This window comes from Macrobrachium rosenbergii, chromosome 53 (assembly GCF_040412425.1).
Source record: "Macrobrachium rosenbergii isolate ZJJX-2024 chromosome 53, ASM4041242v1, whole genome shotgun sequence".
NCBI lineage: Eukaryota > Metazoa > Arthropoda > Malacostraca > Decapoda > Palaemonidae > Macrobrachium > Macrobrachium rosenbergii.
Window position 1 is genome coordinate 1552824 of NC_089793.1, and position 17500 is coordinate 1570323.

At 34.9% G+C, this 17500-nt stretch overlaps 1 pseudogene; it reads right to left on the reverse strand.

The window, feature by feature from the left end:
• The window catches only part of LOC136834039 (uncharacterized), a 204123-nt pseudogene that overhangs the window by 57733 nt on the left and 128890 nt on the right, over positions 1–17500 (reverse strand).

Here is a 17500-nt window from a genome sequence, read left to right on the forward strand (position 1 = left end):
ATATATTATATATATATATATATATATATATATATATATTAGAGGAGAGAGAGAGGAGAGAGAGAATCGAACTCAACAGGATTCATGCCTCAACAATCACTGCAGTGCCTAATTCTCGACCTCATGTCATTCCATTACATCTAACCTCCCCCTCCTCCTCCCCTCCACCTCCCCTCCCCTTCCTCCTCCCCTCCCTCACCGTCTACTCCCACCCCACACAAAAATATGAGCTCGAGTTATTTCGTTTCTTCTCTGTCTGTCTGTCTAATGCTGTTATTTATATTTCTGCTGTTGCTGTTTATCTGCCTGTCTGTCTATCTAATGCTGTTATTTTTATTTCTGCTGTTACTGTGTATGATATTAATCTTATTATTTTATAAAAAAAAATCTCATATTTACATGAGCATTCTAAAGTGGTTAAGAAAATCCATATTGAAGTCTCAGTAAATGTGTGTATATATATACGAATATACCTATATACATATGATATATATACATATTATATGAATATATGTGTATTTACTGTATACATACATACTTAAGAATATACTTACTCTGTAATCCTTACTGTTTACGATACAGGACGACAACGATTTACCTTAAATACGATGTCATCAGTTTGAAAATCTAATATTTCGAGATTTACAAAAACTGATTTATATATATTTGATTTTCACGCCTCTCCGAATATTGTGTGTTTCCATCGTGTTTTCCCGTGTGCGTGCTTGCGCCTAGAGAAGTTCAGAATACGGAACAAATCAAAGATCATAATGTATATAACCTGTCTTAGTAGCGTTTCGTGTTTTCTAGCGGTTGAATGAAGTGTCCTGGGAAATGCCTTTATAGCGTTTCATTTCCTCTCTCTCTCTCTCTCTCTCTCTCTCTCTCTCTCTTTTATTAAATATATTCATACGTCTTTACCCTTTGATAGCATCACAGTACCCTCTCTCTCTCTCTCTCTCACGTGCGCGCGCACACACACACATAAATATACATATTAATTAGATGCTCCTTTCTTTCCTTACCTTAATAAGGATGCAGTTAATATAGTCTAAGATGCTACGAACTACTTATTAACTCAAGAAAAAGTTCAACCATTGCAAATTCTTTATCTTCTCTCTCTCTCTCTCTCTCTCTCTCTACATATGAAATCAAATTTTACCTTCTTTGATAGCATCTTCTCTCTCTCTCTCTCTCTCTCTACATATAAAAATCAAATTCTTTACTCTCTCTCTTCTCTCTCTCTCTCTCTCTCTCTCATCTTCTCTCACGTGCGCAAGGCACACACACACACATAAGTATACATATTAATTAGATGCTCCTATCTTTTCTTACCTTAATAAGGATGCAATTAATATAGTCTAAGATGCTACGAACTAGTTATTAACTCAAGAAAAAGTTGTTATTGCAAATTTAACATTAGTAACTGTTAATTAACTTAATCGCCATTTAACTTCGTATTATTACTTTAATCTCGACATAGTTATATATTCATTTGCTGATTATATATATATATATATATATATATATATATATATATATATATATGTGTGTGTGTGTGTGTGTGTATATGTATATATACTGTATATACATTCAATTATTTAAGTTATACAAAGATCATTGCGGGTTTATGGCGAATCATACCGTACCAAATGTCAAAGGTCAAAGTGCGTAGCAATAAGTGATTGGGTTTTGGGAGACATAGGAAAGTACCTCCTGGGGCGAAAGGATCTATTGGGGTGGTTGGTTCCTGTATTTTATGGAGGTTTGGTGTATCCTAATGCTCTTATTTTTTTATTTAATCGTTTATTTTTATTTTTGTCTTGATGTGTTTTCTTTCCACATTATGTTATATATTATATATATATATATATATATATATATATATATATATATATATATTATATTATGTATATATATATATATATATATATATATGTATATATACATATATATATATATATATATATATATATATATATATATATATATATAATCCTTTTTATCACTACTATGATTATTTTTATTTGTGTTAATTCATTACGGTCAAGAACTGTTATTATTATTATTATTATTATTATTATTATTATTATTATTATTATTATTATTATTATTATTATTATTGCTAAGAAAACTAAACAAACTTAAGACACCAAACCTAACTCGCCAAAACTCAAGTAATTCGACCATCAACCTTATTAACTCCCCAGAAAATTCAGTTTTTCCCCCCCACATAATGTGTTTGCCAGCATAAAAAAAAAAAACACAAGTAAAAAAAAACGAATAAAAGAAGAAAATCCATGTTGTTTTGGATGAAAGTTTTGTCAACAAGTTTAAGCTCATTTCTTTGTATTTTTTAAATGTTCTCCTGACTTGGGAGAGGAACTTTTTTTTTTTTTTTTTTTTTTTTTTTGAAGCAGTTTTGCTGCGGTGGGAAACTGCAGCGCCTCGTGTTCTTCGGTGGTAATTTGGAGGGTGAATGTTTGTATGTGTGTTTGTTTGTTTGTTTCCCGTTTTTGTGTGTGTTTCTTATTGTTTGTTTGTTTGTTTACTCGTCTGTTATTATTGTTGCTCCTCGGTCTCCTAATGCTTCTGTTATCTCAATTACCCGTGAGAGGTTTGTATAATTTTGTTTGTTTATATTTGTGTTTGTTTGTTTTGTTTGTCTGTTTGTTTATTCTTGTGATATATATGTCGCTTTTTTGTTTGTTTATACCTCTGCTATATTATCAGTGAGAATTTTTTATAATTTTGTTTGTTTTTGTTTGTGTGCTTTCGTTTGTTCTGTTTGTTTGCCTGGTATATGTATCTTTCTTTTCTGCTTGCATATTCTCCTTTTGCCTCTATCACCAATGTGGGGTTATTATCACGTATGTTTGTTATTGTTTGTGTTTGTTTGTTGTTTCATTTGTTGTTATTTATACGTCCGTTTTCTGTGTTTATTTTTGTTTATTTTTACAATCACAATAATTTCTTATTTCTTTTTCTTTATAGCCACTAATTTCTTTATTTCTTTTCTTTTGGCTACTCAATTTCTTATTTCTTTTCTTTATGGCTACTAATTTTTATTTCTTTTCTGTATAGCCACTAATTTTATTTCATTTTCTTTTTATGGCTACTAATTTCTTATTTCTTTTTCTTTATAGCTACTAATTTCTTATTTCTTTTACTTTATGGCTACTAATTTCTTATTTCTTTTTCTTTATGGCTACTAATTTCTTATTTCTTTTTCTGTATAGCCACTAATTTCTTATTTCTATTTCTTTATGGCTACTAATTTCTTATTTCTTTTTCTTTATAGCTACTAATTTCTTATTTCTTTTTCTTTATGGCTACTAATTTCTTATTTCTTTTTCTTTATAGCTACTAATTTATTTCTTTTCTTCATAGCTACTAATTTTTATTTCTTTTTCTTTATAGTCACTAATTTCTTATTTTTTTCTTTATTGCTACTAATTTCTTATTTCTTTTTCTTTTGGCTACTAATTTCTTATTTCTTTTCTTTATATTACTAATTTCTTATTTTTTTTATAATACTAATTTCTTATTTCTATTTCTTTATAGCTACTAATTTCTTATTTCTTTTTCTTTATAGCTACTAATTTCTTATTTCTTTTTCTTTATAGCTATTGCCAGCACTAGGAATTAGTAGCAACACCCTTAAAAGTAGCAGCATTTAAAGCAGTGGCATTAGCAGCTAGCAGCACCAGTTAGGAAAATGATCAGTGAGTGGTCACGCACACATACGTAAAAGTAGTAGTAGATATGGCAGTGGTAGTAGCAGCTAGTAGCTATTAGCAGCAGTAATGAAAATTGCCTGTAATTTGTAACGCCCTTAAAACAAGTAAATCAGAAGATGTCCTCTGGGTTATTAAAGCTGGTCCCTCCTCCTCCTCCACATTCCCTTCCCCTTCCTCACCTGCTCCCCTTCCATCCCTACCCCACCTATAGCCTCGTGACGTAATTAGTCACTGTTAAACGCGACGCACAAAACCGTTTTGAGGGGGGAGGGAATGGGATTTGGGGGGGAGGATTTAAAAGGGGGGGGAGGGGAAGGGGGCTTACCTGATTATTACCGTGTCACTATTGTGTTGCAGCCGCCCGAAATCGCCCGTCATTAAGGCCCCGATCAAAGCCTGGGTAATTTCCAGCGCTAATGACCTGAGAACAATCCCTAATTATGTCTTTATCTCCGTCTGAATCGATATTCCCGGAGGCTAATTTACGGAGTCGTTGTTAATTTCTTGTTTGACGGACTTTTTTTGTCGTTTGTTTTTTTTTGTTACCCATCTTCGACGGGACGGTTGCTGGCGGGGGGCGGGGTTGGTGTGGGGAGTTGGGGAGTGGAGGGTGGCTTGTGTTCCTTTTACAATGCATAGCCGCCCCCCCCCCAATTTTCAAACACCATATGCTCTTAAAGCATGCAGTCAAATATTTGCCTTGCGGAGTTGAAATCTCTCTCTCTCTCTCTCTGGGTACTGCCAGTTTGTTAATTTGCTCCGAAAACAAACTATAGAATAAGCTGAAATTTTAAATAATATCAGGTATTACATTTGAACTTAGTCTGCGATACTGCGATTTTTGTTATTACTTTTATTAATGTTGTTGTTGCTTCGTTATTAATGTTGTTGTTTTGTGTTGCTTTACTTATTGACAGATTTCATCATTCGAACATATATATGCCAATGTCCTCATATTCAAAAATTGGATATAATCACAATATCGTAACGATACCTTAAAAAAATTGGATATACTCACAATATCGTAACGATACATTCATATTTTGAGAAGAATTTCATGAACACCGATGCAGATGCACGCATACACTCGGAAACGCGCGCGCGCGCACGCGCAGAAGTGCGTAATGCATTAAAACACAAATGTTTGCACACTGACGTTCATCCAGACATGAAATTCGCGTCTGCTTGGAGTGCACAAACGAGCATAAACTTACGTACACACAAACACCGAATGCATTAGTGTGAGCAAACGTTGGGGGGGAATAAACACATACAAATTTACACCTAAGTATACTCACGTGCGCGATATACACGAGTGGGCGAGGGCACATATATATATATATACATATATATATATATATATATATATATATATATATATATATATAAATATATATATATATATATATATAAATATATAATATATATATATATATATATATATATATATATGGGCTTAAGTGAGTATGAAATGCATGAATTGCTTTTGGGCGTTTCAAAGAAATGCATGAATATGGACGTGTAAGAAATGCATGAATGGGCTGTAGAAGTGCAAACGAACAAGAAAGGTAAATACAGCAATCAGACTGGGCGTGGGCGTCTGGGAGGAAAGCAAGCAATCAAACACACACACACACACACACACACACGCAAACTTGAAATAAACAAGTGGGCGCTCAAGAAGAAGAAGAAGAAGAAGAAGAAGAAGAAGAAGAAGAAGAAGAAGAAGAAGACCTACGTGTGTACGAACAAGATTAAAACCACTCAATAAAAAAAAAATATTCGATGACAGAAAACAGCTGATCGGAAGTCAAGTGTTGTCATTTCATCGCTGATCACTTGACTCGTTAATTGCTTTGTTATTCGGTAGGGACCTTGTTTGCACCGAGAGGCTTCAGAAAGACGATCGGCTCCTTGAAGCCGATTGGTGCTCGTCATCGATAGATAGTGGAGTAGATAGGTAGACAGGTTTTTATGGAATGGAAATGAGGGAGAGAGAGAGAGAGAGAGAGCGATGGGAAAGGGAGAAAGAGGCAGACAAGACAGACAGACAGACAGAGAGAGAGAGAGAGAGAGAGAGAGTTGGAATCTCCAGTTCCTCTCATTGTGATATGAATACTCAACATTAATCATCTCGGGACGAATTTCTTTCTGAAGCACTGGGGAAAGACCAACCCAACTCTGTGCAATTGCAAACGAGCTTCTCTCTCTCTCTCTCTCTCTCTCTCTCTCTCTCTGTCATGATGATGATATGAATAATCTGAATTTACAAACCGTTGTTTTTCTTGGTTGGGGGATTTGGTGGGGTGGGAAGGGTTGCCAGAAATCATTTATTTTTTTGTGTGAGGTTGGTTTGCGGTTGGAGAGGTGGCCACAGAGAGAGAGAGAGAGAGAGAGAGAGAGAGAGAGAGAGAGAGAGAGAGAGAGAGAGAGAAAGGTCACAGGAATTTTTAGGTAGAAGAAAGTGGGAATGGGCTTCTGTATTGCATTAATTAAATGGAAAGCCTTTTAAAGGAGATATAACGGATAATTAATTATCATCGTTAGTGAAATAAAAAGACGAAAACAATAATTTTGTAGGATTATATATATCCCATAGAGATTAAGCGTGGCTTAACTTGACAAGATTGTAACTTTGTTATCGCTCACAGCATCTTCGGCTATCAGGTTCGGTAAGTAATAAAATTTATAAAGTACATTCATATATATATATATATATATATATATATATATATATATATATATATATATATATATATATATGTGAATGTCTTTTACTCTAATACAACAGTATAACATGAAGATAAAAAGGCCCATAAACACTTTTTGAACGTTGCAACCATTATTATTTCGAACATTTCTTTCTCTGCCCCGTCCACTGGTGAACACAGAAGGAAGTGCTCGAAATATATGGTTGCAACGTTCACATATATATATATATAGTTATATATATATATATATATATATATATATATATATATATATATATATATATATGATCATATATATTATATTTATTAAACTTGATCACTTCACAATTGTCCTGTATTTATACAAAGAATAACAAGACCTCATTTAGGCAGGATGGTATCTAATGGTGATTTTATTTTAAAAAAGTTACATGCTTTCAAGGACTATCTGTCCCCATCGTCCGGTAGCCGTAAACTTAATTGTACGGCTACCGGACGGTAAGATTCATCTCCGGTAGATACCATCTGTTTAAAAGAGTTCCTGTTATTCTAGGGATTCGATTCCCGTTACCGGACATCAGAATTGCTTCATATGCCTTGCATTTGGATCTAAGGCTTTGCAGCGACGGGCGTATCCAAAAAGTGTGAAGAGTTCGAGGAGTTAAGAGGGCATTGTGGCTATTACAATTACATACGTATCTGGTAAAGAGGATCAGTTATATATATATATATAGGCATATATATATATATATATATATATATATATATATATATATATATATATATATATATATATATATGTATGTATGTATAATATTTGTACGTCTTGTAAAGATAAAAAAAAATAGCCTCCATTATCACGTCTCCTTCGTTTTTCATTAATTTATTCCTCGCAGTCAAATTGTTCTCAAATGGAGAATGGAGATCTTTCAAATGATGGGGTCTCATCCGTCCTTTTTTTTTATTTTAACATCCATACGTTCCCATAGGGTATCCGTACACCCTCCTCCCCACCCCTACTCCCTCCTACATGTCTGAGCCCTTTCTGTCAAGACAGTAATTAACCCTCGTGTTGTCCTTTCCCCTCACCATGTCGATGATTGTTCTCCTCTCATTGTTCTTCAGAAATCTCAGACTTCCTGTTTACTGGTACTCGAAAGGGAAAAAAAAAGAGTACGCTTCAAGATTCCTTTTGATCTCTGAGGATATCGACGGAGTGTAATGTCTTATGAAGCCTGTCTTTTGGGATTAAGTAATCATTTTCCCAAAACTAGTTTGTGTCCTACGTTTGAGGATATTTTATGTGTGTGTGTGTGTGTCTGTTTGTGTGTAATTGTAAAAATGAATATGCTGAAAATATTATATAGCATGGTTTCAATTGTTCTATTATGGATGTTTTTTTTTATTCTAAAGATTTATCTATCCATTTTGATGTACTTTTGTTTGACCATATTCAAGAGCTTGTAATTTGAATAACCGTATTATGTTGTGGTCAGTAAACTTCTATCTATCTATATATCTATCTGTCTGTGTGTGGCTCTGCTTGCTATGATGTGTGTGGAACTAATCTTGTAAACTAAGCTTAGCCTCTGGGATTAAATAATCCTTTTCCCAAAACAATCTTGAGTCCTGCATTTGAGTATGTATATTTTTTGTGTCTGCTTCTTTTGATGCATGTGGAACTAATCCCCTTTTAAACCAAGCTTAGCTTTTGGGATTAAGTAATCCTTTTTCCAAAATAATCGGAAATCCTACACTTGAGTATGTTCATTCTTTGTGCGTGCTTGTTGTAAAGTATGTGGGACTAATCCCCTTCTAAACTAAGCTCAGCTTCTGGGATTAAGCAACGTTTTTTTCCAAAACAATCTTTCTTGTGGCCTGTGTTTGAGCATATTTTCTTCCTTACGTCTGCTTCTTATGATGTTTGTGGTACTGAACTTTTAGATTTATTTTCTTTAATCTAGCCCGAGTTGGTTTTTCTTTTCACTATACGTCTGGAAGGCAAGTGCTGTCTCAGATAGCATTTGTTCCTCTCTGAGCTTGTTCTCTCTCTCTCTCTCTCTCTCTCTCTCTCTCTCTGGTGGAAACTCGTTCACTCTGCTCTTTAGAACTCTTTGTTTGTTCTCCCAAGACTACCAGACTCGCAACAGGCCCCGTTTCGTCTATATTGGTCGAGGCTGTGATTCTGATAGTAAATTGTATTGATTCTTCCTTCTATCACTTCTTTGTTTTTGTTTTTTTTGCGGGGAGAGGGGGAAAGAAATAAGTTTCGTTTCTGTGTTTCTAGAGTCCTAAGAATGTTTATTGACGTTTTTGTTTTCTGAAAAGAAAACTGCTGTGCTGGCTTTGTCTGTCCGTCCTCACTTTATTCTGTCCGGTTCAGATCTTAAAACCATCGACGCTAGAGAGCTGCAAATTGGTGCATGTTGATCACCCACTCTCCAATCATCAGACATACCAAATTGCAGCACTCTTAGCCTCAGTAGTTTTTATTTTACTTTGTTGCTGTTAGCTAATAATCGTGCGTCTGGCAACAATATAGTCCAGGCCACCGAGCCGTGGTTAAAGTTTCATGGGCCACAGCTCATACAACCGTATGCCGAGGCCATGGAAAGATAGATCTGTTTTCGATGGCGTTGATTATTCGATGTACAGAAAACTCGACTGCGCCGAAATTGTGCTGCAGAAACTTCGGCGCATTTTTTTACTTGTTTTCGGTTGTAGACAGAGTGGGGTTTATGCTGCTCGTTCTGTCTCAGTCCATCTCATGAAAAAAGAACAGAATCATTTTGAAAATTCTCCATTTTTGCTACTCCGGGGGTTAACCAGCACCAAATTTACACTAAACTTGATAAATTATTGGTGAAATTTATTCGTTCCGCTGGTATAGTGGTTAGTGTCGTGGCATGCCACTCAGATGTCGCTGGGGTTCGCGCCTTCCCCAGGGCGATGAAAAAAATCTCTGGCTCTGTATCATGATCAGTTACTGCTGCAGTGTGGGGTCTGCTGCGGTGGGAGGTTGAAACCAGCATTCCTTGGAAGCTTAAAGAATTTCAGGTCAATGGCCCTTTGTGTGCTTGTTCCATGTGAATAGGTTTCATCTACTGAAATATTAACACACACACACACACACACACATTAATAATATTACATAATAATAATAATTAATTATTATTATTATTATTATTATTATTATTATTATTATTATTATTATTATTATTATTATTGGTGCTAACTGATTGTATATCATCTCTCTCTCTCTCTCTCTCTCTCTCTCTCTCCAGTTTAAAGTTACCAAACCCATGTCTAGATATTGAGGAAGTTTTCTCTGAAGGGTCGCCGACGAAGACGTCCAAACTAATTTGTTTTCATCCTCCAGACACGGCGTGTATACAGACTGATCAATTATAATTGTATTATCCCCTGTCACCCATCTCTGTTTATTCATGTTTATGTAATTTCTACTTCCCTCCGTCAAAATTAAGGCAATTATGAAATCGAAAAAGAAAACCCTTGAATTATCTGGGTACCAAGAAAGCTAAGCAAGAGACTAAAGTATTTGTCTTCTTTTTCTTGTTGATAACAAAAATGCAGATCCGTTGTGCAGTATTATCTGTGTCACTAGATGGCTAAAACAATAAAAGGATGCGATATCTAGGATTATCTACGTATAATGGTTAAAAAAAGATAATACGATATCTAGGATCATCTACGTATCAGGACAGTTCTAGTGTTATCTGCGTATCAGGACTGTTGTAGTATTATCTACGTATCAGGACAGTTCTAGTGTTATCTACGCATCAGGACAGCTAAAACGAGAAAATAGACCTCCAATTCATCCCTCTGTCAAGACAGTTAGGCTAGAATCAAGAGCATTATGTGACCTGGACACAAGGAGCATTATTCGACTCACTTTGCTTCCCTCGAGGTACCACTGGAGGGTGGGTTTGTGCTCGTGGTGGAAGGGTCTTCTGGGCTGACATCCGATTTTAATGAGTTCCGTCGGCTCGTAGATCTCTCTCGCCCCCACCAGCACCGGCGGGGCTAGGGGGTCTCCTGCAAGGAAAAAAAAGACACGCGGTTGTTGTTATTGCAGTTGAGTGTTTGAAAAAGTACAAAAAAATAATAAAAATAAAAAGGCATTTTAGGTTTTTTTTTTGGGCGTAAGACTCGGAGATTTGTTATTGCAGTTGGGTGTTTGAAAAAGTAAAAAAAAATAAATAAAATAAAATAAAAAGACATTTCGGTTTTTTCCTAAGACTCGGAGATTTGTTATTGCAGTTGGTTGTTTGAAAAGGTAAAAAAACACTTTTTTTGGCGTAAGACTCGGAGATTTGTTATTGCTGTTGGGTGTTTGAAAAGGTAAAAAAATAAATAAAAACTACGCTATTTTTTTTTTTGTTTTTTGCTAAAGACCGCAGTTATTGCAGTTGGGTATTTGAAAAAGTAAAAAAAAAAACACAAAGGGATTTTGGATTTTTTTTTTTGCGTAAGACTCGGAAAGACTCGGAGATTTGTGATTGCAGTTGAGTGTTTGAAAGGGTAAAAAAAAAAATAATAAAAAATTAGCCATTTTGGAATTTTTTTTTTTGCGTAAGACTCGCAGTTGTTATTGCAGTTGGACGTTAGAAAAAGAAAATAAAAAAAAAAAGGCATTTTGGAAAAAGCTTTTTGCGTAAGACTTGCAATTGTTGTTATTGCAGTTGGGTGTTTGAAAAAGTAAAAAGCAAAAAAACAAAAATAAATAAATAAAAAAGCATCAAAACAAAAGATTCTGTGTTACAGAAAAGCAAAAGATCCCGTGTTACAGAAAAACAAAAGATTTCGTGTCACATTAAAAACCACTTAAATGAAATATTATTAATTGAAATTCACATGACTTGAAGCAGACACGTTCCAGTTCATTGTTCTGACTTCATAGTTGCTGCCTGGCCATTAATGTTTTATATCCAACCCCCCAGAAAGAGCGATTCATTAAAAAGTGAACCGGCTGGATGGATGGATAAGAAAGAGGTGGTGGGGGAGGGAAGGATTGGGGAGGGGGGAGAAGGGGAAGGGGAGGGGTGGGATTGAAGATAAAACAACGGGCCTTTCTCGCAGACCGATCCATCCCTGTTATTAGAAATATTGGGAAATGTTGCGTCAGCATTAGCAAGAGTTGAAAAGAGGCTTAGCTTTCGTACGAGTCTTGACTTGAGGTTCCTGAAAGCCCCCCCACCCCTCTCTCTTTTCCCTTCTCAGCCCCCACCACCCCCTCGTCTCCCCTTCCCCCACCTTTAGAAAGGAACAGAAAAGGAAGCCGATTTTCCTTCTCCTGCGGATGGGAAAAGTTGACAAGTGATGTAGAGTGATTTTGTTGAAAGGCATTATGTTTGTTTATTTATTCTGAGGTGGTGCAACGGAAAAGGTTGACAAATGATACAAAGTGCATTTTAAAAAAGGCTTCATCTACTTACTTATGCATTTATGTATTATTCTTTTAGTATAGCTAAAGGTTATTGTCGTACACCTTTTAGTAGAAGTGACAAAGTCAGGTTTGATCTTGACGCAGTTCAGACTTGTCAGTGAAAGAGTTATTTGCCATTACTTCCAATCAAGTGATTAATTATTGAATTATTTATTGGGATTTTTCTGGCGTCACAACCCCTATGGTCACTGACGCCATTTGATCACGTGAGACAAGGCACTTCAGACCGTGCTATAAAAACAAAGTTCATTTAGGTTAACATATATATATATATATATATATATATATATATATATATATATATATATATATATATATATATATATTAGCTGTAAAATATAACAAGTAGGTACTCCTACGTCCGTAAATCAGACCAAAAAAATGGATTCTGTATAATACTTTGGCGCTCTGGCTTATTAAGCCATTGTAAAAGTACCTTTGAAGAATGTCAGTCAGTAGTTTGAAGTCTAGAAGTCGATCAAATAATTCTGCGTTGTTGTATATTAATCACATGCATACGTAAGTATGATATTTAACTGTTAGTAAAATAGACGATCAGTTACATACCAACACAGAAAGCGAGAGAGAAATCTAGGACACATGTCTAGAGAGAGAGAGAGAGAGAGAGAGAGAGAGAGAGAGAGAGAGAGAGAGAGAGAGAGAGAGAGAGAGCAAGGCCACATATCTGCACACATCTTTGAAAGGCGGGATGCATGGAGAGAGAGAGAGAGAGAGAGAGAGAGAGAGAGAGAGAGAGAGAGAGAGAGAGAGAGAGAGAGAAAAGCGCCACACACCTGCACACCTATCTGTACCACTTCAAGACAGAAAGAAAAATATGCTGAACATCAAAATACAACGTATATCCTAATTCACAACAACGCTGCGTATACATTGGTTTGTTATGGCATCAAAAATACAGTATATTAAAAATGTAACGTTTACCGACGCCTTTAAAAATATTCTCGCACACGCATTAAACAAATTGCCTTCCGTAAAGTCAGAGAGAGAGAGAGAGAGAGAGAGAGAGAGAGAGAGAGAGAGAGAGAGAGAGAGAGAGAGAGAGACTGACTATTCGATTTCTATTACGTGATGGAACGATCCGGAAATGTGTGTGCAGTTGCTAATTCGTGTTGCAGCAGACCCATTAGTATATTGCATTGTTGTGCCTCTGTCCCTGGCCTGACGTAATCGACACCTCTAACTTTTACGTAAAAGGGATCGTGTTGCTTGTTACTAAAAGTATAGGAGGCTTTGGTAAGGATCATCGTATGTCAAGTGAAGCAATAAATATGACATCGGTTGACTTTGGCCGAAGTATTGAAGCGTGTGGTCACTTGGTAACTCACTTAGTAACAAGTTGCATTCATTCATTCAGACGGGGACATCTTGGGCAGATATATTTTCTATGTAGTTGGTTTGATGTAAGTGTAAGTTTCATAGGCCCTAAGTTTGTTCAGGATGTTATTAAATTATTACTCTTCAATTGTTATTAGATGTTTTTTCTCGTGGTATCGCTGATGTCAAGTGAGATGTAGATGTATATAGTTCTTCTTTAAGTTTCATAGAATCTATGTTTGTTCATGGATGTTATTGAATTGTTACTCTTCAATTGTTATTTGATTTTTTTCTCGTGGTATCACTGATGTCAAGTGAGATGTAGATGTATATAGTTCTTTTCTAAGTTTCATAGGATCTATGTTTGTTCAGGATGCTCTGAAAAGATTATTCTCTTCGTATAAGATGCTTTGCTTTTGATATCACTGATGTCAGGTGTGATGTCAGTGTACACAGATCTTCCTCAAGTAGTTAAAAGGAAACTAGCATCGTGGCTGATTATGAAGAAACTTGAATTATTCCTCAAAAACAGAAAGAAAGAACAACATTTTTCCACTAAGCAAAACGAAGACAGGAATTATTTCATAGTGCAACTGCTTTGAGGTTTTCCTCCTGTTACACCTTTCAAACCTAAGTACTCTCAAATTTCCTTTCCAGCGCTGAATGACCTCATAGGTCCCAACGCTTGGCCTTTGGCCCGAACTCTGTATTACATTCCAAAACGAAGGCAGAAAGGAATGTCTAAAGCCCCAAAGGAAAGAGTGTCAAGCACTCTGAGGGAGATAGTCGTAGATATTATACAGAGAGCAGAAGCCGTGGAAGGAATTCTGCTTCTTGAATGTAGACAGTAAGAAACTAAGTCACTCCAGCCTTGATCATTTTCGGAGGTGTGTTATCATTATCCTCAATGTCGTCTTGATCTTACATGATCATCATCTCTCGCCAATATGGAGGAGGAGGAGGAGGAGGAAGAGGAGACGAAGCAAAATAAACAAGTGAAAAATGCGCCGAAGTTTCTTCGGTGCAATCGAGTTTTCTGTACAGCTACTACGGCGTATAAGCAAGGCCACCGGCAATAGATCTATCTTTCGGTGGTCTCGGTATAGTGCTGTATGAGCCGCGACCCATGAAATTTTAACCACGGCCCGGTGGTGGCCTATCTACAGCGTTGCCAGAAGCACGATCATGGCTAACTTCAACCTTAATAAAATGAAAACTACTGAGAAGGCTAGAGGGCTGCAACTTGGTATGTTTGATGATTGAGGTGGATGATCAACATACTTCAATTTGCAGCCCTAGCCTCAGTAGTTTTTAAGATCTGAGGGAGGACAGAAAAAGGCGGACAGAAAAAGTGCGGACAGAGTAAAGTGTGGACGGACAGACAAAGCCGGTACAATAGTTTTCTTTTACAGAAAAATAAAAAGGGCGAGTAAAAGAGTAAGTCCATCTTTAATCCACTTATTGATGTCTATCAAAACAATTCCTTTCTTGATTCGTCGCTGGATTCATTGACCATTGCAATTACGACGCCAGGTCAGACTTAATGGATCTGTCAGTCAGCCCCTGTCCTGTGGTTTAAATGCGAGGTGAAATTGTCTGTCATGCTTTCCGATCGGTAACAACGCTAATGACCACGTCACCAGTAATTCTCTCTCTCTCTCTCTCTCTCTCTCTCTCTCTCTCTCTCTCTATATATATATATATATATATATATATATATATATATATATATATATATATATATATATATATATATATATATATATATATATATACATACAGTATATATATACATATATATATATTTATATATATATATTGTATGTCTGTATATATAAATATATATATTTATATTTGAATACATACATACATACATACATTATATATATATATATATATATATATATATATATATATATATATATATATATATATATATAGATATAACTGAACTTAGTCATTATCATCTTTCACTCTCTTCTTTGCGTGAACATTCACATGATTGTAAAATCCGAAATCATGGTAACTTCACCTTTCATATATATCCCTGCAGATTTTAGCAGTGAATCAGCCATTCAACCTCCAGCTGTCTGTCATAATGTATCTGTTACAGAAGGAAACAAATTACAGTGTCATTCATTTTCATTTAAACGCAGAATAACTGTGCTTCATACCGCCATTCACTGTGCTGTGATTATTCCACCGAAGGAGGAAATATCATTTAGATGGTTAGGATGTTTCAGAGAGTTTAGATGGCAGTGTATATAGATGTAGACAGCCTAATTGGCTACCTACGAGAAGCCATGATTCTTAACAAAATGTGGTTGTAAAGTATGTATGTATTTGTTTGCTTATTTATTTATTTATCCACTTATTTATGTATGTATTTATTTATTTATATTTAGTTAGTTAGTTATTTAGTTTGTTAGTTTTTTGTTTATTTATTCACCGTATATTTTTTATGATGGGCAAAACTTTAAAGCCACTATTTTTTTAACAGTAAGTTCTAAATTCAAAGGTGCGAATAACCTTGATAGGTTCCAGCGCTTATCCGGAAGGCCTAAGCCTCATAATCAATCAGTTAATCAATCAGTCAGTCAAAAAACCAACTATTCAGTAATCAGTCAGTCAGGCAAGCAAGCATCAGTCAATAAAAAATCAATCAGTCAATCAGCCAGTCAAAAGCCAAACATTCAGTAATCAGTCAGTCAAGCAAGCAAGCTTCAGTCAATAAAAATCAGTCAGTCAGTCAGTCAATAACTAATCAGTCATTCATTCAAGCAAGCAAGCAAGCACTCGAAAATCAATCAAGTAATGAAGAATCAGTCAGACAAACAATCAATTAGTCAATCAATCAATCAATCAATCAAGCAAGCAAGCAAACAAGCATACAAGCAAGCAAGTAGTCAATCAAAAATCAGTCAGTCGATAAATTAATCAAGCAAGCACACAAGCAGTCAGTCAGAATCAGTGAATCAACCGATTAGTTAAGCAAGCAATAAATATAAACTCAGTGAATCAATAAAAAAATCAAATTATCAATCAGTCGAAAATCAAGCAATCAATCAATCAATCAGCCAATCTTGATCTATCTCTCCGTCGAATGTCATGACGTTTCCCAGTCCACTTATTCATTAATAAATCACTAACTTTAAGCCAATATTGCCTGGCATGATACCAGACTGGCACACGAGGATACAAATTGCTGCTTCAGCTCATTTAAAAAAAAATAAATTAAAAAAATGTACATTTTGTCGGACACGTAATGTCAGCTAATGGCAAAAGGCAATTATATACCAGTTTCTATCGTTTTTTAAAGATTTTTTTTTGCATTATTAATAACGCGGTATTTGGGACTGCAATAATGCGGAGTGACCTTGTTTCGGTCGCTCTTTGTAGAATGAAGCCGCCAAATGTTTTTTTTTTTTTCCTCAATTTCGAACTTATTAATTATGCCGATTCGTTATCTGTTCGTGATTCGTCAGGAACATTGTCGTGTGTGATCAGTGTTTCATTTTGATCGGTTTGATGAGACAATTGAGAATTTCAACAATTGTATAAAATCTCTTTCTTTTCTTTGAGTTTCAGACAGTTACGAATTATGTAGTTATAATAATTGTACAGAAAGTTAAGAGTTATGAAGTTATAATGATTGTATATAAAATTAAGAATTATGTAGTTATAATAATGGTATGGAAAATTAAGAATTATGAAGTTATAATGTATACAAAATTAAGAAATATGTAGTTATAATAATGGTATAGAAAATTAAGAATTATAGAGTTACAACAATTGTTTACAAAATCAAGAATTATGGAGTTATAATAATTATATACAAAATTAAGAATTATGAAGTTATAATAATTGTTTAGAAAATTAAGAATTATGGAGGTACAATAATTGTATAAAATCTCTTCGCTTTCTTTGAGTTCCAGATAAATGAAGAACGATGTATTTATAATAATCCTATAAACTCTCTTCGTTTTCTTTGAATTTCAGACAGTTAAGAATGATTTCATTCTAATAATCGTATGGAATATTGAGTTTAAGAAATATTACTCTGCCTTATTAGTACTCACACAAAAACAAGGAAGGCTTTCTGTTATAATTTCTTTACGGGAGGGCCATTATTATTATTATATTATTATTATTATTATTATTATTATTATTATTATTATTATTATTATAAATCTTGAAAAATTACAAAAATCATCGTCATTATTATCCGTGATTAAAGGATCATAATTAAAATAATTTCTGCTAATTCT